This window comes from Pogona vitticeps, chromosome 3 (assembly GCF_051106095.1).
Source record: "Pogona vitticeps strain Pit_001003342236 chromosome 3, PviZW2.1, whole genome shotgun sequence".
Classification (NCBI taxonomy): domain Eukaryota; kingdom Metazoa; phylum Chordata; class Lepidosauria; order Squamata; family Agamidae; genus Pogona; species Pogona vitticeps.
In genome coordinates, this window is record NC_135785.1 from 115,093,019 (window position 1) to 115,117,238 (window position 24,220).

Below are 24,220 nucleotides of genomic sequence, written 5' to 3' on the forward strand. Positions count from 1 at the left end.
GGTTCAGGAAACTTTGTATATAGCTTTTGTACATAATTTTCATGACGGGGGGAAGAACCACTGCATTTTTAGCTTTAGTCTAATGTTTTTTGTAAATTGGTGCTTCAATCCTGATTCCACAGTAGAGTCCCTGTTTTTTTAAGGTGGAAAAAAAACAGATTTGTATATGTTCTTTGGGTGTTCTTTTCTGTATTTTTCCCCATTTATAGTACAGCGGTGCCTCGCTAGACGTTTGCCTCGTGGGACGAAAAACCCACAAGACGATTCATTTTTGCGATCACTATGGTGCCTCGCAAGCCTTTTTTTCTATGACCGTGCTTTGTAAGATGTTTTATTTTAGACTGATGCTTCGCAAGACTTTTTTTTGAGACCGATGCATAGGGAACCTCACAAGACTATTTTTTTTCACAAGACGACAATTTTCGCAGAACGAATTAAAATCATCTTGCGAGACACCACTGTATAGGCTTTTTGTACCGTGGTAACCATAATATTCCAAATGTGACGTACTATCAATTTGCATTGGTACTGGCAGTCTTATTTTCAATACTTTTCCTAATGATCGCTAGCATGTAATTCATCTTTTTCACAAATGCCATACATAAGATTTTTTCACGGAACTCTTAACATTGGAAGTAGAGAACTACAAGGTCTCTTTTCTGGTCAGTTAAGAGACCTTTTTTCTGACTACCTTGGTGTAATTTTTTTTAACAAATTCAATTTATTAGTTTAGCAATAAATTTGCTTCAATGTATTGCATTCTGTATTTATGCTGTAACATGTACCACCTTACAGTTGCATACATTGGACAACTTTTACCATTTTGTTACCTGCTCACTTAGTTTGCCAAGATTTTCAAAGAGGGACACGGGTGGCGCTGCAGGTTAAACTGCTGAGCTACTGAGCTTGCTAAGTGGAAGGTCGGCAGTTCAGATCTGCTCAACAGGATGAGCTTCCATTGCTTGTCCCAGCTCCTGCCAATCTGGCACTTAGAAAGCATGCAAATGCAAGTAGATGAATAAGTACCTCCTCGGTGGGAATGTAATGGCATTCCACGTCTAGTCATGCCGGCCACATGACCACAGAAAGTGTATGTGGACAAACATCTTTTGTATTACATGCCCAAATGTACACCCAGTGGGTTAGGTGCCATTGAACTACAAACTCACTGTTCTTTTTCTTAGCCATGTTGTGTTTATTGAAATGCTTGTTGTGTGAATGTATGTGGGATAAAAAACCACGATACTCTGGATGCTCACAAGCTAGAAAAAAATGTGTTTTATTTCAGAAATCCCACAATATCATAGAATCATAGAAAAGTGAGGTTGGAAGGGGCTTACAAGGCCATTAAGTCCAACCCCCTGCTCAGTGCAGGAATACAGTCAAAGCATATCTGCCAGGTGATTATCTAACTTTTTCTTGAATAACTCCAATATTGGAATACTCACCAACTCCCGAGGTGAATGGGTCCACTGCCGTACTGCTCTAAGTTAGGGAGTTGAATATGTTGAACATGTAATAAGTAGGGCACATTGTGCTGTGTTTTGTAAAAGCTGTAACTTGATTGAAACGTTCCACATGTCAAGATGAAATTACTTGTCACACATCTTTGCTTTTCTTGAAGAAAATAGTCCTTTGCTAGATAGTAGTCCTGTACTGTTATAGATCTGTGGTATGAAGTCCCCCCCCTCTCAATTTGGCCCCAGTTTGTATGGAAACAAATTATTGTTTTTAAGAAGCAGTATGTTTGCAGTAAGTTTTGTCATAAATCTTTCACTGTTTCTGAAGCAGTTTCTCATTAGCAGTTTCTGTTACTTTCAGAAGAACACTGCTCTTGGCTAAGATGATTTTCATTCTACACATCTGTCTCTGAAGACACTCCCTTCTGTAATTGAAGTCTCAGAGTCTAAAGAGTAAGAAATTATTTTTAAGAAGTCAGATTTATTATTAATTCTTTCATTCTTTAGAATGTTGAGATCTCACCCTGTGTCACAAGGTCTTTATACTAACCTGTAATGAATAAAAAGTGCAAATGGGTATGTACATCTCCCATTCTTGATTAATTTTTACTCTGAATTTTTTTGAGTTGCATCATTGAGCATTCTGTTGGTCAGAGGCTTTGCTTTTTTTCACTGCACTTGTCACAGGCGGAGTTTTTGTTTATCTTTATAGCGTGTTCTTTTCTATCATTTTTTTAATTGATGTGGCAAATGAGGGTTGCATGCCCCCCCCCATTTTGTAGTGACTGCAGATAGAACCATTGAATAATGCCTATAGGGCAACCCTCAGCTCAGTGCAGGAATCCAAGTTAAAGTATATCTGATAGATACAGTAGCTGTCTAACTTTCTCTTGAATGCCGCCAGTGTTGGAGAGCTCATCACTTCCCGAGGTAATTGGTTCCATTGTAGTACACTTAGGACATTTTTCCTGATATTGAATTAAAATCCGGCTTCCTGTAACTTCCTTTATCATGTGTCCTTCACTCTGGAATAATTGAGAACAGATCCTGTTCCTGTTGTCTGTGACAACTAGAGATAGGGGTATTTGTATACAAATATGAATATCCCCGCACAGGTGGTGTTAACGAGAGTCCAGCCCCATGGGGCTAGACGGTCCATTCACCGATCCGCCATGGACGCAGATGGCATGATTCTATGAATGGCTCTGCAGCATGTGATCTGCTCGCCACTCCTGGCAGGAGGCGGGAGAACAAGCTTTGCTGCAAGATCGAAGAGTGGCAAGCAGATCGTGCGCTGCAGAGCCATTCGTAGAATCGCGCTGTCCCCGTCCACGGTGGATCAGTGAATAGACTGTCTGGCCCCATATAGCTGGACCCTCATTAACACCACCTGTGCAGGGATATTCGTATACGAATACCCCCATCTCAAATGACAACCTTTCAAGTATTTGAAGAGTGCTATTATATCTCCCCCTAATCTTCTTTTCTCAAGGCTAAATATACACAGTTCTCTCAGTCTTTCCTCATTGGGCTTGCTCTCCAATTCCCTGATCATCTTTGTAAAATTGAATAAACATGAAAATATTATCTTAAAACAATGAAAACCAGGACAATAGCTGGAGTATTTTCCTGCCACCAGAAAGAGAGCAGGGAGAGGGCAAACCTTGCCTCTCTTGAGAGAAGCTGGCCGTAGCTGCTGAAAAGGACCACTTTTGAGTCCCTATCCAGACAGTTCTCTGAAGGTGGAAGAACTGTGAGAAAGGCATCTCCAGCAGTGAAGGCTGGCTTATATAGAAAGATATGGTCTTTAAGATAACCTGAACCTAAGATGTATATGGCTTTAAAGGCCATAACCATCACTTTGAATTGTGTCTGGAAACAAACTGGCAGCCACTAAAGCTGTTAGTGGAGAGGAGTTATATGTTCCCTTTAATTGGCCTAGGTGGAAGTGCTGTCCAAGAAGCACTTCTGCTAGTGCATTGCACAGTCAAATTGTGTAGTCTGCCTTGCCTTGGCATAATGCCTGACAAAGTTATGCCTGCATAACTTTCCACTGCCTGATTATGAACCAGCCATTATGGTTATACAGTGGTGCCTTGCTTTACAATTGCCCCGCATTACGACAAAACCGCTTAACGACGATATTTTGTGATCGCAATTGCGATCGCAAAACGATGGTCTGAATGGGGGAATTTCGCTTTGTGGTGATCGGTTCCCTGTTTCGGGAACCGATTCTTCGCAAAACGACATTTTTTGAACAGCTGATCGGCGGTTTCAAAATCACCACCAGGTGATTAAAATGGCTCCCCGCTGTGTTTAGGGACGGATTCCTCGCAATACAGGCAGTGAAAATGGCTACCATATGGAGGATCTTCGCTGGACGGTGAGTTTTTACCCCATTGGAACGCATTGAACGGGTTTCAATGCGTTTCAGTGGGGTTTTATTTTCGCTTTACGATGTTTTCGCTTAACAGCGATTTTCCTGGAACGGATTATCGTCGTCAAGTGAGGCACCACTGTATGTGTTATGAAACAACGTATATTTTCTTTGATGTTACATAGAATATGTGTTACTTTTCCAGAAATATCTATAAATTAAAATCTCTGTAAATAAAAATCTCTATAAATTAATTATTAAATTATAAAAAACTATTGTAAACTGCTTTAATCAGAGGCCTGTTTATTTGTTTTTTAAATGGTATATATTAGTGCCACATAAATATCACAATTCTTTGGGGGAATTGGGAAAATTCGGTGCAGTAGGATTTCAGGATATCCATGTTTCATGGTGTACAAGCATTTAAATATAAAAGGACCGTTTTGCTCAGAAACGTATTGGCAGATTACAAGGCACTTGTATTGTTAAGACTAGAGTTCTCTGAGCTTAGCAGTAACAGCATTAAAGCTTTTGTATGAAAGGAAGCACATTTTGGGATTTGATTCTTTTGTCTTATAAATGTTTAATCCAAGTCTTTCTTTCTTCTCTCTTTAGTTGGAAGGAGATCACTTGCTCTTGCCTCACAAATTGAAATATTAGTTCTGTGCTGGCCACAGAACAGAAGTGTTGTTGGAAAGGTAAGTACTCAGACCCTGCAATTTCTTTGCAATATATTTACACTGCCTTTGGTGAGGGAATTTGTTATCACTCGGTACTTCACACCTAAAACATGTTTGTCTATGAATATGAACTGTGAGCTCCTCAAAAGCTGTATCACTTGTCAATGCACTGTAATATGTGAGGTCTTTCTGAAGCAGGGATTGTGATCTTACAGCCCTCCTGATATTTGTTACAGCTCTCATTAATCAAGCCATTATGACCAGTGCTTAAGGAATTATGGGAATTGTAGTTCAACAAACCAGGAAGGCCACAGTAGGATTAACACAGAGAACAGAATCTGAAAGAAATGTTCAACTGTTCCCATGGAAAGATATTATTTTGTTTCAGGCCGTAGATATTGCTTTGTCCTGATATGAATAAAAATAGCTACACTTCATTAATAATTACTGAAATCCTGTTCATAGCATAAACCTGGGTATAGCTTTCCATCCATTCTTCCCTGGTAAACAAACTGTTGCTCCCATATTTCTCAGGGGCGTGCACATGCAAACATCAAGCCAGTGTGCACATGCTCCCAGCCAGTTTGTATGTGCTGCCATGAATTAAACCAGCGGTGGTTTGTTTACCCGAGAGGAACAGACAGAAAGTTACACTTCAGCTTATGCTATGAAAAGGATTTCAGCCAATATCAATTGTAAAAGTGGCAGCTGAGAACACTAGTGAACATTTAGCCCCAGGGCATTAACTTTTGGAGCACTTTTCCATTCTATTACTAGGTCCAACTAACCTGCCCTTGCAAGTAGAAAGTATCTAATTACAAGGTGAAGAGAATAAACTCTACTGTTATTTTAGTCAGAAATATAATTAGATTTTGAGCAATACATTTCTATAAAAACCTGTAATAATCATGAAAATTAGGATGAAAACTGAGGGAAAAGGTCAAACAACGAGAAAATTCAAAAGATTGTATAATATATTGTAAGTATATTGTGTTCCATATACTTCAGTTATCATATTATTATCCCTTTCTACTAATTTAGTTCAGACATTGTATCAAACCATGGCCGGAAGCAGAAATTATAGTTTGAAATGAGTTTACAAACCATCATTTCTGTTGTGTCAGGTGCCACTCTGTGGTTTGATGTGATGTGTGAATTGAGAAATCATACTTGGGTTGTTGCTGTACCTTTAACACTCCTATGCTATAGAAAGAGAAAAGCTGAACAAAAACAGACAAGGTACTCTAAAACTTCATTTGTCCAGTTTTATTTGAATTTGGCCAGTGGAATGATGCCACTGAAGAGAGTTTTAATTCGGTATTTGGAAGGTTACAGAGTCCCTCCCTGTTTTTTAGGAACCTGGAGTTCAGTTTCTGAGTATATAGTTGTGTCCCATTTATAACCTTAAATTGTCACAAAACACAGGAATTCATGTACTGATTGAGAACTTAGTTCACAAATGCAAACCACAAGTAACAGTTGAAGTGGAAAATGTCAGATGTGAGAATTGACTTCTGTTTTCCAAGATAAGAATTAATATTTTGTACAGATGTATGCCTTGATTAAATACAGTTCATAATTATCACATCTAGGAGCCAGTTTATCATGGTCATTTAGCACCCTGCGTTACCAGTGTTGATTTAGAAAGCATACACTGTTCTGTAAAATTTGCATTGTATTTTTACAAACACACAGAGCTATAAATGTTTAAATTCTTATAATTAGTTCTATAGTATTGTTGATACATGTCAAAAATACTTAAACTATACAGATTTAGTGATTAGATTACTTCTATTTTGTATTGTTCTGACATGGATCTCTCTGCCTGAACTTGTAGATATCCAAATCTTCATTAGCATGCCAACTATTGTAAAATTCTTCTAATGGCATAATTGTAGTTTAAAACACATATTTCCAGTCATACAGTATTAATACAGTGGTGCCCCGCATGACGACGATAATCAATTCCGGGAAAATCGTTGTTAAGTGAAATCGTTGTCATGCGAAAAGCCTTTCCCCATTGGAATGCATTGAAACCCGTTTAATGTGTTCCAATGAGGAAAATACCTGGTCGTCCAGTGAAGATCGCCCATAGGGAAGCCATTTTGCGAGCGTCGATCAGCTGTTAAAATGGCTGCCCCGCGAAGCATGGGTCCGGAAAACACGGGGCAGCCATTTTAGGAAGCCGATGATCATTGGAAAAAATCGTCGTCTTGCGAATAAACGGTCCGCGAAGCATGGACCAAATCATCGTCAAGAGGAATTCCCCCATAGGAATGACTGTTTTGTGAATCGCTATAGCGATCGCAAAAAGTCATCATCGTGCTGTTTTGTTGTATAGCAGGGTGTCGTCTAGCGAGGTACCACTGTATCTGCTTTTGCCTATTTAATTTTTTTTCCGAACTGCAGAGCAAAATTTCTAGAGCCCTATGAAATTTAACCCTTTTATTACAAAGATGCCTGACTTGTTTCTATGCTTGTAAATATCTTGCAGAGGTCACCCTGTTCATATTTATTTGTTAAGTCTAAACCCTGATTTTCACATTCTGGACCTATTGTAACTTCTCTGTCTCATTTAAATATTTTCCCTGAATAGTAAAATATATTTTCTATGTTATTTTGCAAAGTAAAATCTTGTAAGCTAAAACACCTATTTCAGAGTATTCTTATTACATCAGTTTACAAGATCAATACAGTGGTGCCTCGCTTAATGACGATAATCTGTTCCAGGAAAATCGCCATTAAGCGCAAACATCGTAAAGCGAAAATAAAAAGCCCATTGAAACACATTGAAAACCTTTCAGTATGTTCTAATGGGCTTGAAACTTGCCGTCCAGCAAAGATCCTCCATACGGCAGCCATTTTCGCTGCCTGTACAGCGAGGAATCCGTCCCTAAACACGGTGGGGAGCCATGTTAGTTACCCGGCAGCCATTTTGAAACCGCCGATCAGCTGTTTAAAAATCATCATTTTGCGAAGAATCGGTACCCGAAGCAGGGAACAGATCATCGCAAAGCAAAATTCCCCCATTTAGACCATCGTTTTGCAATCGCAATTGCGATCGCAAAAAGATCGTCATAAAGTGGATTCGTCGTAATGCGGGGCAATCGCAAAGCGAGGCACCACTGTAGTTTCCAGGAGAAGGAGTTTGGCACACTGTTAGAAGGATGTAGCACTGGCTCACTAAGGCAGAATCAGAGGACATGATGATTCTGCTTCTGAATTCCTTTCGTGAATGCCAGAAGTTATAAAATTGAACACGTAGGACAGCCTAGAATATGCTTTGAAGTGTTTAGAATAGTAGGAGTAATTTTTTTTCCTTTCTACGTTGCTCTCTCCAAGAGTCCACTCATTTGAGTCTGAGAAGATTGAGTTTAGCAGTTAGTGATGGACCATTCTAGATTTTAGTTTCAGGGACAGTACCGACAGGACAGTCCTGAATTTTGACGATGCAGGCACTGCATAACAGGTGCAACATTTTGTTCAGGCTATCAGGATGGAATGTGTGTTTCTGAAGCATTAACTCATCCTTCGTTTGTTGGAGCTGTCAGAGAGACCATTCTTTGTGTAGCAGATTAAGGTACAACTCTAATTGGTTGTCTTTATCATTAATTGCCATCTGTCCTTGGCTTGTTTCTGTGCCTGTGGTTCAGATTCTTATAGAGATGGGACCTTCTTTGTTCTCATACATTACCAGAAATTTGGCTATGTTGGAATGAGTGTCAAGCAAAATTTGCTATTTTGCATAGTAATGCCACTCCCACGCTCTGTTAGAGACTTCTGCTCTCATTTTGAATGTTTTGGTGTAGGGACGCTAGATTGTGCTAAATTAGTGCCAAAAAAAACCCCAGAACATTTTTTGAGAGAAACTTTAACTAAGACACACTGTGACAATGGACACTAGCAGGGCATTGCCCCAGGAGAATAACTGAGGAGGAAAACATCAAGGAATGGTGTAACTAACCATTACTTCTAAGCTGGTTCCTATCTAGTTTAACCAGTCATGGTTAGAATATATTTTGGATTAGTATTACAAGTACAGCCGTTGTTTCTAAGCTCAAATAGTTAGATCTTAATGCTGAATTCTGAAATTAAAATCATTAAAGTTGTAGTAATTACATTATTTACCGTAAAGTTGATAATTTCAGTTGTCACTTTTGTTTTATCCCTCCATCCATTTTATCTACTAGACAGTTTCCAGCTCTCATGATACATATATACTTTTGTGTACTATTTTCATAAACTATATTGCTTAAATTTAAAAATCATAATAAAAGGAGGGCATGTATGGCTTTAATTATTTTATTGGCTGGAATTATCCCAGAAATGTATATTTGGGAACAGTATGTAGTATGTATGGGATTTCTCTTACCTGGTGCCACAAAAGTATTGCACACCAAACTGAACATGTAACTGGCTATAAGGGAAATACGACATTAAAAAGTAATAAAACCTGATATTTCCTTTGATTGGCTTTATTACTTCAGGAAGAAGAAAGCATGGATCAATTTAATATGGCCATATTTACTGGTATTTTATGGTGAATTGGATTTTGAAATAAAATATGAAGATAACGGAGGTTCAGTTGCTCTTTTGTTATCATGTAAAGGCAGAATCTATCAAAGAGGCATCAAATAAGATATGATAAACATTGTCACTCTTGTCAGAATCACCCACAAAAATCAGTTTGCAAAAGTTCCAGGAAACTTAAGACTAAAACTAGCTATGATTGTTTCAACTGTTAGAAAGAAACCTAATCTATATGGCTAAATGGGCAATTATGCCCATTAAATTTGGGCAGCTGACATGAAATGGCGATGATTTTCTAGTAACAAGACACAGTTATATAAATTACTCCATTTTTTCTTTCATCCTCTCTGATTTGCAGCTATTCTGAGTAAAGTTTAATAATAGAGTATGTAGTATGTAGAGCTTTAATGATATACCAGGGTTAATTACATCTATATACTAATATTTCCAAAGACAGCCGAGCCGGGCAATCACTTTGGTGCCTTTTCCCCTCTCTCTGTGCTCCCACTAGGCATAGAAAGGGGGAAAGCTGACACAAGGCATCATCCACCCCCACTGCCTTTGCAAAGGCAGCCGAGCCAGACGATTGCATTGCTGCCTTTCCCCTTCTCTCTGGGCATAGAAAGAGAGGGAAAGCCTGATCCAAGCCATTCCCCAGTCCTGGGGTGAGTTTTCCTTCTGGCAGGCTTTAGCAAGCCGCTAGAAAGGAAAAGCCCTCTCTGCTTAGGCCGGCAAGAACAGCTGATCCCTGGAGGCATAAGCAGATAGGGAACAAAGGGACAAATATTGTTGCTTCATATTCGTGGGGGTCTCTGGACTCCAAGAATACAAAGCAACGAATATCTGATTAATCAAGGATATTCGTTTTTGATATATTGTTTTCATATTCTTCCCTATGTCTACCTTGTATCTTCTACAGAATGTCCATGTTCAGAAAAGTTACCAAACCCAGAACATCTGTGCCGTTTGAAGTTGAAGAGTTTCTGAGAATAGTGAAAAAATACACAGCTAGACCCAAACCCCAATAATGAGCTCTCAAATACACCCTACTGCTGTTATGTCCCCACCAGAAGAGTCCTCTAGCAATGACAAACTAGAATCTAAATCCTTGATATTGGAAAACTACAGACCAAGCAGATTCTGGACACTCAGAGATCCCAAAGCCTGAGCTTGTAGTTAATAGTGGCTGGGAAGTCAAGTTAGAGGACGAGGTGGTAAAAGTTTTGTTCAAGACTCCTCAACGGTGTGTGTTGTTGTAGAGAAAGAGACACCTTAGGAGGAAGAACCTCCTCAGGAGCAAGTGATCTCCTTGGAAGAAAGCTTCTTTCCAGGGAGACACATTGTAGCTGTATATTACTCTTGATAACCCTTATTTTCTTTTTAGACCTATCTATTAAAAACCCAGTTCATAACAGTGACTACTTTAGGAATGATTAAGTGTTGGGAAGGTTTCTGACACAACTTACTAAAATACTAGCTCCTTCTTGTGATGGGCGTCTTTCTCAGGCTGTGTGCTGTCCCGCTCTAGCAAATTGTTTGCATCCATGTCATTCTCGGGTGCTCCCACACCGAAAATTTACTGTGTACAGATTTGGGATACTTCATCAACTCACTTTTGAGAGAGCATTTGCACAAAGCTGTTATTTAATCCCATTATCTCTTTGTTTTCTCCACCTTTTCTCTAGTTGCAGGCAGGCCAACACCTGTAGGTATATGTATGGCTTTAGTACTGCTCTTCAGTCTTTTTTTAAAGAGCAGAATTTTGATATGGGCAGTTATATATATGGAAAGTGACTTATTACCATTTTATGATCTGCTTATTGTCAGTTCTTCAACGTGGTCTCTATGAATCCACACTAGTGGGTTAAGACAGCGCCTGCGCTGGCCTCTCGGAATCTTCTAGAGCTGTAGGGAAAAGTAACAATGTTTGAGTTGCCTTGTATTGCGCATGCTCCGCCCGCCAAACCCCAGTTCCATTTTTCCGCCAGCGGAGTTGGAACCTCTCGGTTAGAGCTGCTTTAAAAAATTGTTTCTTCTTCGTGTTTTTGATACTGGACTTGGCTTTTCGACCTCCTTACCTCTGTTGCCCTGACTACGGATCGTTTTGACTTCTCTTCTGCCTCTGGTGATACCGCAAGTACTCTCTAAATTGGATAATTGGGCCTATTTACCGCCCGCTGAGGTGCCACGCGCCTACTGGACTGTTTCTATTCTGCGGTTTCCTGCTCCTATTAGCTTATGCCACCAAAAAGAAAGAGGCCCCTTTAGACTCTGCTCATCCTGTTCAAGAAAATTGCCTTTTCAGGATGGACATTCCCTCTGTGTCTTCTCTCTAGGAGAGACACATTTGACTTCTCATTGCAAGCACTGCAAAGAATTTACCAAAGCCACCCTCAAAGCTCGCCAGCAGTGCCTTAAATATTCGTTGTGGAAGCAAACATTATCTGCTTCACAGCCATCGGATATGGAGTCTGTCCCATCTACTTCTTCAGTCCATTCAGAAGTCACTATAGTTTCCTCACCTCCTCTTTAATCTGCTAAAGAAAAGACCAAAGAAAAAGCGAAAAAGAAATCTACAACTAAGAAAACACTTGCCACTTCATCGGCTCCCTCAACATCTTCTGTTCCACTGCTTCTCAGCAACTGAAACAGAAGAAATTGCCGGTTAAAGCCAAATTGAAGTCTAAGGAGATCACCTTGGTTGTCCCTCCTATATCAATGTCTCTGCCCTCACCTATACTTGAAGACTCCTCCCGAGACCGGGATTTGATGTCGGAAATGGGTGCCTCTTTACCGCTTCAACAGGAGGCTCCGGTTGATGTTGAGAGGTCACCAACGGCTAGCCAGCTGGTGCAAGCAATTGCTGGAATAGCCAATGCCCCGCATAGCCCTGTATTAACCGGGCAGGCATCTCGATCCCAGTCTTTGGCACCAGGATCTCTCAGCTCCAAGTCTCCATCTCCACCTCGAGGGAAACCTGAGAAGCCTTTGGATGTCCCTTCTCGACTTAGCGACTAAACAACAACACGTTCTTTATGTTAAGCCAATATGAGGATATCAAAATTAATAATTCACTCTGGTTAATTACAGTGAATAAAACATGATCTACAGAAGGCAAGAGTGTTGATAATGCTGGTTACTTACAACCTGGCAGGGTACTAACTTTTCCCTGTATGAAACGGTATTGTCAGATAGCTGTTTCAATTACTTTAAAGCTTCAACATGACCTACAACAGGTTCCTGCTGCTTTTGCCAAGGTAGTAATCCTTTTCCCTCTGCAAGCAGAGAATACTGTATTGTCTATGATTTATTATGCCAACATAGCTGTTTAAGATATTGTTCTGGTGTTGGAATCCCAGCTTTCTTCTAGTAAGTTAAAGAGACTGTACAGTATAGTCATATACAGACACTGTCAGAGATGAGCAGTCACCAGACTATTACCAGAAAATGGGTGAGGTTTTCTAAAGGGAAATCTCTTTGGAGATATAACGATGGCTTACTGGGACTAATGTTCCCAGAGTGACGGGGTATAGGAATTTCAGAGAAGTCTTTAATCAGTTGAGCTGTGAATAGTATCTAACCCCTGTGAGAGTGAATAGACTCTGACTTGGTGTAAGGGATGTGTTGGGAACATGGACTGGAGCAAACAGATATCAATCATGTTTGGTTTTTTTAAGCCTTTTCGGGTTATCTCTTATGGAAAATCAAGGATGCTGATATTTGTTAGTTATCTGGGTTTATCTGGTTATGTTTAGGATGTTTATCTCTTCAGGCGAGATTAAATGGGGGAGAATCTTAAAATGAGAATGCTGGGGGGGGGTTCTTTAAGTTTTAATATTGATTGTTTTAATATTGCAATGTCATCTTGGGTTCTCTTGAAAAGAAAGGCCAGATATAAATATTTCATATCTATAAATAAATACATTTTGTTTAGAAAAGAGCATGTATGTATATTATAGCATACATGCATATTATATCTATAAATAGATACTAAATATTTATATCCTGCCTTTCCACTCCTAATCTATTTAATATGCAGATATTAAATGCCGTCTAGAGTGGTCTTATAGGCCAGATGGGCGGGGTATAAATCAAATAAATAAATAAATAAATAAATATTAATCAGAGTATTTCTGTCATACGTACTGTTTAAACAGTATGTGTTTGTAGAGTTTTTGCAGCTCTAATGTGTGTTTTTTTGTAACTGAAGATTGAAATACTTTGTAATTTTGTAACATTTGTATTAATAAGATAAAAATAGGAGGACCTAAAAGAAATATTACTCTGTTGTTACAGAAACCCAAATATCAGTGAGATACTCCCTACCACTGTTCATATGCTGGTCCTGAAGAGAGCTGGAAGCAGTTGACAGCTTCTATTTTGCTAGGGGAAGAAGCAGCTTACTTTCCATTAGGCATAGTTAGAGTAAGACATTAGTTTGTTTTCTGCATTTCAGAGGGAAAGTGCTTTGCGTGAATCCCTGGAGATTTAGATACTGTACAGGGGAAAAGGAAGATGGAAACTGAAAGAAACCTTTCTTTCTTTTACTTATAAAATGAAGGTTTGGGTTGAGATTTGGAATGCTCCCATCTTTTTCTTAATGCCATTTTCCCTCAGACCAGCTCTTAACATGCCTCCTTTTGCGTTCTTCCCATCTTCCTCCCATCTGGTTACCATGGAGAATGAAATGCCGGCTCCATTCAAGCAGCGTGCTGAATAGGTTTTGAGGTTGATGGATGGTGAGAATCTCTTATCCCTCCACCTCCCTTCTTTTCCAAACACCGCCCCTGCCTGGTTCTTGACATTTCACTTGCCAGAGAATGGCTGTCAGTGAGAAGAGTCTGAAAGAGAGGCTGGCAGTGTCCTGCTGAGATGCTCTTTCAGTTTTGTGGAAGAGATCAGCAGCGTGAGAAGGTCTTGGGGACTTAACTGCAAAGCTTCCCATCTGTGAGCAAGCTAGCCAAAGCATGAATGTTCACTTGTATGTTTACTGCCTCCTCTGACTGTCCAAATTCACCAGATTATGTTGCAATATCACTGCCTTTCCCCCGATTCTCATGGTTCTGTTTTTGGAGGTGATGCAGTCTTAGATAGTTAAAGGAAAAGGTAAGTAAAAACAATTATTTTTTGTATTCATTTTGCTGCCTTTCATTGTGTCTGGGATACAGCTAACAGTAATGTTGCTAGACTTAAACAGCGTTAATTAACTGTCCTTTATTAGAGGTGAGTGTCTAATACCATCTTGATTATTTAGTATTTGAAATATCACTGTTTCAAAGAATGCTAAATTACTACTTTATTTTAATTTTCAATTCTTGCAGTATGCTGTCAGATTGTAGCTGAAGTCATTCCATCGCCAGTACTTCTAGCACATTTAGGCTATGTTGCTTACTTACGTTGTCACTTGTGTTGAAATTAAAATCAATATAAGTAGTCAGTAATCTGGGGATCATGATATGGATCTTTGAAATGAATTCATAGCATATTCTCTAGAACTGTATTACAATTTGCATTCTAATGAAGGGAAAAATCTTTTCAGATATTTTTAGCTGGTCTTCACCTTTGTTACAGATCATATTTGTTAGTTGTCTGCCTCTTCTCTCTTTCATCTTATGCAACAAGTGGGCAAGAACATTTTTTAAAAACTTAGTATAGACTCATATTCTCTTTTGCAAGGAATAGTTAGGCAAGAACTAAACTAATAATGAGGGATTTCTTCCGTTCTTCACAGTTCTGAGTCCCTACATCCTCTTTGTTGTATTGCTGGCTTCTTGCTGGGGTTCTCCTGCAGAAAAAAAATATTTTCCTGCCATCTAGGGACTTTCCAGACCTTCTAATTCCCTAAAGTGTCTGTTTCTGAGAACCAGAAAGAGAATTTTCAAGGAAAATATATATGTGTGTAAGAGAGCAAATGATCTGGACAAAATACATTGCAGACTTTATGGAACTCTAGTAGAATTCTTCCATCAAACCAAATGTCAGTTTTCCTTTAGGATAATAAAATATATTGCAATACTCTATTTCTGACAGCACATTTAACTTTTATCTGCCTAATCAGATAACTGTTTAGGAAAATCTCTTTGCACCCTGCTACCACCACCTCCAGACCACCTCCAGAGTTCTACAGCTTGTTTATCTTACGTTTTCACCACACTAATCATCATTAGATGGAACTGAAGTAAGAGAATTATTGACAGAAACACAGTGTAGTACTAGAAAGAAAGATTTAGCTGCTGAGCACCTCAAGTTTGTGTACACATGCATGAAAGGTGATTGAGGTGGGATTTTGGACCATGGCTAAAGTTTTCTCTATGAATTTGTTACTGTTTCCATTGGAACGTACGTGTCTTCATACAATTAGATGGATTCAGCATCCGTTTGCCCTGAAGGCATCTGTCTCTAATCTTGTCTTGGTATGTGGTATTACTCCTTTCTAGGCAAGCTTTTTTTCTGTTTCCTGATGTATTTGACTGTATTTCCTTGAATTTACCTATCTCTGTTCTGACAGAATTTTAAGCAAACACGTTGGGGACTTCTGATTTAGGTTTATGTTTTATTGCCTTTAAATAATGAATGGAATCAACTTCAGTGTGCATGTTTCAGCTCCGGCTTTGAGTTGGCCAGTAGAAAAACCCCATTTGCCTCCAGGGCAGCATAAATGATAGTACTGGTACTGTGGATGGTTCCATCCAATAAGTTCACTAAAATTTGATCTTCATTTAAAAGTAACTTTGTCTCTGTATTTTAAAATCTAGTTGCAGCAGTTTCCAGAGAGTAGTCTGTTAGGCTTTTGTAACAAAAACAATAAAGGCTTTCTCGTTCTTTTCGTTAGAATCCATCACTCAGGCCTGAAAACAGTTCTTGTTCAGGGAAAGAAGCCAGAAGTTGTAGACTATGTAAGCCTTGGTCTCGCTTGATCATGCAGAGTTAGTTTCACACTTCTTTAGATAAATGTGATAGTCACTAACTCAGTTAAATGCTTTTCTTATATATTAACTTTAAAACAACATGTTGATGTCAAGGCACATTTGGGGGAATGAATATATCTGTTTCTTCCCATCTCACCAGCTCCAGCTGCTTCTTTTGTAGGCTCTTCCAATTTTTTTCAGTGCTGCTGACATCATTGCCATCATACAGAATAAGTATAGGGACAATAGAAATACAGTACCTTGTTTGCCTACAGGGCAACCGCAACAGCAACAGTCATGACATCACTGGTACTGTAAGCAGGGATGCTGTGAAATATGTAGTGTTCATGAATATCTGTGCATCTTCTAAGAAAAATAAATAAATACAATATGATGATGTGGTGTTTGATCTGGATGAGTTAAAAATATATGCCCATTGCTTACTAACTGGCTTACGACTGGGTATCTTGAAAGTTTTACTCATTTTCAGATGAGAACAAATGCCCAGTGTTAACAGACATCCAGGGTTGAAACAAATTAACAAGACACACTACTTCCTCTAAAGACAACCACAGGATGGTGAATGCTGGTGACTATATAGTTAAAACAAAGTCATTGAGAAGCAAGGAGGAATAATATTTTAAAAATACAGAACAACAACAAACTGAAAGAGACTAGTAAGGATTGAGCATGCTCAGGAGCCATGAATAATGGCTATCAGTAGATGGGAGAAGGAAATGAAAAATGGTGTAGGAAGTGGACTGGGGTATCCAAAGGAGGGTGTGATTTACATACCTTCTCCAGATTGATTATACCTCCAGTAATCTTCAATTCATTGGTACTTCGAGTTACTGAATGTAGATTTATTCTGAGAGAAGGGTAAGGGCTTGACTTTGTCTACACTCTACAGAGTCCCAGAAGCATAAAAGCAAGGGTTTGCCACTTAAGCCCTAGCAGGTGAAATTAGCACCACTCAAAGAAATTATGTAATACAATTCTGTAAATGTTTGCAAGGCTCCTAAGAATGCCTGATATTATATCATGTCAGTGCAGGGCACTAGAAACATAGTTGGGGGGGGGGGGAAGGCTGATAAAGTCTCTCATTTTTTTACCTCCATATTTTGCTGTTTATAAATATGTATCTTTGGAGACATGAACCCAGTTTAAGAACTGCAAAGCATTCTGATGATACATTATATGTTGATTACTGGGGGCAGGAGAGACAGAAATATTAATTTAAATAATCTGTACAAAATCCTGTGGAACTTTATAAAAATGACACCCAATCTGAGAACTGTCAAATGCCACTTACAAAATCCTTTTTCCCATAAAGATTATATGTATATACTGCCTCTTAATATAAATTAGAATTTCTAATCCATCTTCTGTAATAAAAGCAGTTGTAGTGAAGTGGGTAAAGTATTGAACTGGGACTCAGGAGACCAGGGTTCAAATTCATAGGTAGGGTGCACATAACTTGGAAACACTAGTAGAGTTGCCATATGTTGGAAACAACATGACACCATGCAACACAATTCTGTAACATGATATTTTATTGTTCCACATTTTAAATTAGAGCTGTGATTACACAAGGCTTTTTAAAGTATTTTAACAACAAAGAGGTTAACTCTAACTTAAATAAAAATATTATTTTTTAAAATTATTTTATCACCTCTTAAAAAATGCAGATAAAACACACACACGCACACAAACATCAAGATAGTCTTCCCCCAGAGAATAATAAATTAAGACAGCACACACATGTAAACAGCAAAATTGCCTGATTTCATTAAAACATTAATTAATTTAAATATTAGCCATGAAATTAAATTTAATTATACTAAATCATTCATTCATTTTTGCCCACACTAGATTTCTCCAAATACAGTGGGGCCTCGACTTACGAATGTCCCTACTTACGACCATTTCGAGTTACAACCTGCTTCTGCCACAACATTTTGCTTCTACTTGTGACCGGAGTTTCCACTTATGAACAGAAAAAGGCAGGGGGAAAAGCGGGAAATTCAAATTTCTAACTGTAGGTGGCGATGAGGCTGTTTCTTTGTAGCTCTTTTGCCTCAGCTGTTAGAGAGTGTGCGATTGGAGAAGGCTGCGTGGTAAGATAAGGTGCTGTTTTCTGCTTTTAAAAAACTATTTTTGTTCCCCCCCCCATTTCAATGGGTCTTGGGGGTTTTGGTTGCTTTTTGGAGTGTTTTTCCCCATTTCTGATGGGTCTTGGGGGGTTTGGTTGGTTGGTTGGATTTTTTAACCCCATTTCTGAAAGGTCTTGGGGGGTTGGTTGCTTTTTGGAGTGTTTTTCCCCATTTCCAATGGGTCTTGGGGGATTTGGTTTTTTTTCCCCCTCATTTCCGATGGGTCTTGGGGGGTTTGGTTGCTTTTTGGGTTTTTTCCCATTTCTAATGGGTCTTGCATGCTTCCCTTGCTTTTTCCTTTGTTCTCTTTGCATTTTGGACCTGCTCTCTTTGTTTTCTGTGCATTTTGGACCTGGTCCCTTTGTTCTCTGTGCATTTCTGACCTGGTCCCTTTGTTTTCTGTGCATTTCCGATGGGTCTTGCATGCTTTATTGCTTTTCTTCTCCCCCCCCCCCCCGGTCAGCCGTAAGGGATTAATCACATTTCCAATGAGTTCTGCAGTAATTTGTGTGTGTGTGTGATTTTTTTCCTTCCGCTGGAATGGATTAATTGCATTTTAATGCATTTCAATGGGAAATAGTGCTTCGACTTACGACCATTTCGACTTATGACCATGTTCCTGAACCAATTAAGTTCGTAAGTCGAGGGACCACCGTATTTGAAAATTAGGAAGACTCTGATAGGTATGCTTTAGCATGCAGTTTTTCCTTTCCCCCTTTGTCACTCTGTGTTCATTCTGAATTGGTTTGAAACCAGAGTGAAATCTTCCACAATCCATGTGTGGATGATGCTTGACAACATATCTACATGCAGCATCAAACAATTCTTTAGGCCCCTGAAGGATGATTATGCAAGGTTAGTGAGCTACTTTCAGTTTGGTGGGCCCTAGCATGCGCAGACCTGTTGTAGGGATTACTGCTGGTGGACTAATAGGCAGGTTGAATTAATTTCTTACATGATAAAAGTACTATTGGTGGTGAAGTGAAGACACTCCAGGGTTGAAGGAATATGAGCTTTCTGAGATATCAAATCTCTGAAGTGCCAGATTTTGGCGCATATTTCATACATGCTTTTGAGTTTGGAAATCAGTTCTTTGGCTTAAAGTTACAATAGAAAAACTTCATAAAGACCCAGTTTATGCCAAACAGAAAATTAAGTGGCATAGGAGTCTGAAGAATAACTGTTCTCATTTGCCTTATTGGAGAAAGAAACTGGGAATTTGAGATCACAGATAATAGATCCGCCTTGTTCTTTGAATGAAGCAGAATTCCACCCCCATTCCTGAGAAGCTACAAAAGAGTTGTAATTATGCAACCTATATGGGAAAGCTTGCTCTTGTGCTGCAACTTTCCTTTCATTCACTGCATTCTTTTTGCATATTTAAAGGATCTTGTGTCAAGAAGAGAGTCTCACTTTGGTGTTGAACTTGAATTTTCTCCCTAAGTATCTTTGAAAGTGTGTGTTTTGCAAATGAAGGTTTAATTACTTGGTGCATGCAGTACATATTTCGGGCCTTTTACTTACCTAAAAATGTGCTAGTTATTACGCTGTATTAAAGTAAAACTGTAAACTTGGTTATGAACATCACTGTAAAGCTGAAGTTAAATATTGCAAGAGCATCAAGTTTAAACTAAGATATTTTCCATGTAACACAATTTTTTTTTCACAGAAAAGACTAATTTAATTCTACTAGACAATTTCATTGTTCTTTGTACCAGAAGCTACTGACTCTTGCCTCTCAGGAATCACTATAGATAAGAGTATCACTACCTCTATTCTCTTGAGTACAGTGGTGCCTCGCTTAACGGGCGCTCCGTTTGATGACGAAATTGGTAGACGTCGATGTTCCCTATGGGGGAATTTTGCTTTGCGATGATCGGTTCCCTGCTTTGGGAACGGATCATCGCAAAGCGATGATTTTCGGCCAGCTGATCAGCTGTTTCAAAATGGCTGCTGGGTAAACAAAATGGCCACCCACTCTTTTCTGGCACGGATTCCTCGCTGCACAGGTAGCAAAAATTGCCGCATTATGCAGGATCTTCGCTGGACGGTGAGCTTCAAGCCCCTAGGAATGCATTAATCGGGTTTGAATGCGTTTCTATTGGCTTTTAAAAATCGCATTACAATGTTTTCGTTTTGCAGCGATTTCGCTGGAACGAATTAACATTGTAATGCAAGGCACCACTGTACATATGTTAGAGTAGATTACAGGGATATAATTAAATCAATACAAGGAGGAAAATGTGAAAACTGGAAATGACAGATTTTTGAAACGGCTGCTAGATTCAGAATTCTAAACCTAATGATTCAAAATAGGTGTTTGACATATTTTTCCTTTGTGCTAACAGTTGTACAGGTGTTTAAGAGCTTCTTCCAGCTGAGATACTGTGCTTTTCAACTTGCCTGGCCCAGCAGGGCTTGCCTTCACCTCACTTCACCTGTTGGCTCTGTAGATACTTTCCTTCCTATTTTAAAGGCTGACACGTACTGTAAGAGTATTATAGTGGTTGACTGTATCAGCTGAGGTGGAGAAACAGAGTTAGCTGATAGAAGAACATTGATTTATTTGTATGATCAACAGATCAGATGAGAATAACAGAACAACCACATAAGAATAAACAGAATCAACACAACTACAATATGCATTATGTGCGACAGATTCCCAGGGAAACAAATTCCATAGATAATTGTTAGAAGCATAACCCCACCCACAATACATACATATTCACACCTACATACATACATATCCATACACGTAGATAGAAGAACATAAGAAGAGTTCTCTTGGTTTAGACTGAGGTTGCATCTAGCCCAGTATTACAGTGGCCAGCCTTGGGGAAACTTGTAACTAGGAAATAAAGGCAACTGCTTTTTGTTGTTGTTGCTGTTGCTACTGCTGCTTGTCACTCATCAACTCGTCAATTCAGAGATATATTGTTTCAGAATATGATGGTTCTGTTTAGAAGTCATATCAATAACTGTCTTAAATCCTCAATAATTGCATTAACTTTTACCCCACCATGAGCCTGACCTCATGTCTACACAAAAGGTGTGTTTCCTTGACATCCTATGCAAGTATATGGTGGATGTATAAGCATCACACGTAGATACCAAGAGTGGACCAAGGTCCTGCTACAAATCTGGATGCAAACTGTGTCCTTACATCTATTTTAGCAGCACTGTTAGAGGTCCCAGCATCACCACCCACAACTTCAGAGCTCAATCACTTGTTCATTTTTTAAAATGATATATGCTGCCCTCTGCCAGCAGTGCTACTTTGTAGTTAACCTAGGATGGACAGGACAATCCCAGTACAAGAGAATAAGCAGAAACACATCTGACACCAGAAATGGTAACGTGTAGAATTCTGTGCCAGAACATTTAAACTTCCCAGAGATGTTAAAGCAGTCAACTTGTTGAAATATCAATATTTGAATCTTTGTGCTTTATAAGAATGTAAAAGGATTATTGGGGGGGGGGGATTGCAGGAAAAAAACTTAAAAGTAAAGAAAGCACCTGGAACTGCTACTATGAGTAATCTCGTAACACTTTTAGTGTACCAAAACAATCAATTGACTGGCTGTACCACAGATGAAGGTTACAGAATTTGTAATCAGTTTCATGCCACCTAAATGTTTGCATATCTTTCATGAGATTTATGAAGCTGAGCACCATCATTTGGAAAATATGAAATCCTCAGTGTATAGGTTTTAAGGCTTAATGATTTTGATAGAGAGGGAAAATTTTAGATTGGAAACTCATAGATTAAGAGAAACAAAGATAGCAGTTTCGTAAAGTCGAAGAATACTCAAAATAAAGATGCTATGTAAAAAAAATTATTGTCATCTTATAGAAATTCAGCAGGAACAATATGAATGAAGATTTAAATTGGGCTAGAACACAGAATTTGCTACTGTTGAAATCCCTAAGTGGGTAAAAACAAGATATGGGAAAATGGGAAAAAATGGTAAGAGCTATAAATATGTGAAGGTAGGGACAGCACAGGCAGTGCATTGATTCATAATAAGATGGATTTATGTTATGCTACACACACTGAATTTCAACAATGCTGATGTGGGGCAGAGAGGCAGCAGCACCAGAAAATCAACAATGGATTTTTTTTACATAGACTTTAACAGCCAAGGTGGGTGAGAACTTAATAAGTTTTCTGTGTATATTTAAGTATGGTAAAAGGCTAATTAATGTATTTTCTTTCACAGATTTTTAACTTTAAGAACTTTAATGTTTTAAGATATGTATTCTTTGTCTTTTGCTCTTTACAGTTCTTTACAGGTTATAAGCTTTTTTATTCTAAGAATGTAATCTAAAACATTCTTTTTGATATTTTATTGTACTTATGCTACTATATTTTTCATTGCATTTAACTGCTATATTTTAATACTCTTATACAGTATTTATATTCAAGTACAACTTAAATTCCATTTTCATATGTTTTAGCATTTGTACCTACAGCGTTGTTCATAGATGTAATGATCTTTTTTTAAAGAAAGACACTTGTAACTGCTGAAAAAGTTACATGTTTTCAGTGATTCTTGAATTTGTGAACGTAGAAGTGATGTAGGAATAGTTTGTAGCAGTAGACAAGGTGATGTTGCCTCGAATTCTTCAAACAATAAAAAGACTTACATTTCAATACTCAAATGAACATTGATATGATTTCCTGTGATTATTTGGTTTCATTTTTGTATTAACCCTTAATTGGGATAAATGCCAGCTGAGACAAACAGCAGGCTTTTGATCTTTTCCCAGGGGGTCTGTGTATCTCTGCAGGACTCCTGGGGAAGTCAAGCACTGTATCGAGGCATCTTGCAGGAGGTTCATGACCTATATTACTCTTGCTATTGTCACCTTGGAAGCTCATTACTAGATGTCATCTTCCACCGTGTCCCATTTTCATTGTACATCAAAACTTTGACCTCAGCAGAACTAGCCAGTTCTGAAAATCAAAGTAATTTATTCATTGCCAGGATGTTAATGTTATTAACACCTTGAATCTTCATTATCTGTGTTAATGATGCAATTGTCGTCTTGTAAGTTCATTACCAAGTGTTAATATACAGTGGTCATTTTATCCTTCCCATTCTGCTTGTTCCAACCTGTGTTCCCACTGCGTATGAACCATATATAAAATATGACCCAGATGTTGTACTCCATGCATCTAAAAATGGATTATAATCCATAAAAGTGCACACTGAAATATATTTGTCATTCTTAATGATACAGCAATACTTCTTTTTTTGTTTCTTCCCTAATACACTGTTCTCCCTGGCAGAGTCATAAGCTAACAGCCATAACCACATGCAGACACCTTATGTTGGGAGTGGGCTAAGTGTAGCCTTTGGGTTGCAAGAGGTCCTCCCTAGACAACAGTATAGTTCCCCAGTCCTCACCCCTAACATCCATCTTTTTTTAAAAAATACCCCTCTTGTCTCTGTAAAGGGAATTTTTTAGCAGGTTCACCATGAAAGCTGCTTAGGCAGATGGAAGAACTCTAAGCCAGATGTGCCTTCTGATTATTTCTGGTTTAGGAGAGAAAAGGTGTCTCCTTCTGGATTTGAAACATCTCTGGGTTGGATCAAGAATATAACAGATTAACAAAATGGGGTGTGAAAGGAAGGCTGATACTGCATTTACCCTCAGCATTTGATTAGATTCCTTTCTGTCAGGTTTAGATGTTATGGGAGGGACACAGACAGTGGGCTTGCATCTTTTTGTGAGTGGTAGGGCCTAAGATCCATGGTGCAAGTGTAAAAGGGAGCATTGATAGTTGTACATTATATCATACTGATAATTACAGCCATCTCTATTAGTCAGATCATTTGTATGGGAGTGGGGGGAAAACTTACTAAATACCTTCTTTAAAAAGAAAGGAAGAGACTGTGAGATTAGAGGGGGAAACACTTCTGGAACATTAAACTTTGTTTTATGCCACTTGATTTTGCAACAGAAAGTCATTTATACTTTGGTGAGATAAGTACTATTATGATTTAGAGACTGTGGTATGTACAGTTGTGTTCAAAATTATTCAACCCCCACTGAAATTGAATGTTTTGGCCATTTTGACATTGATTTTGATCATTCAGTCATCTTG

At 38.7% G+C, this 24,220-nt stretch overlaps 1 protein-coding gene across 5 annotated transcripts in view; it reads left to right on the forward strand.

Moving 5' to 3' along the window:
• Positions 1 to 24,220, forward strand: part of NDST2 (N-deacetylase and N-sulfotransferase 2) — a 119,563-nt gene that overhangs the window by 10,353 nt on the left and 84,990 nt on the right. For 3 of the 5 annotated variants that reach the window (XM_072994960.2, XM_072994961.2, XM_078391114.1), the window contains exon 2: positions 4,453 to 4,535. The gene's annotated coding sequence lies outside the window, so the exon portion shown is untranslated. Of the gene's footprint in view, positions 1 to 1,820; positions 1,914 to 4,452; positions 4,536 to 13,845; positions 14,154 to 24,220 lie in introns of those variants that run through there. The other 2 variants (XM_078391115.1, XM_078391116.1) reach the window with 2 other exon arrangements.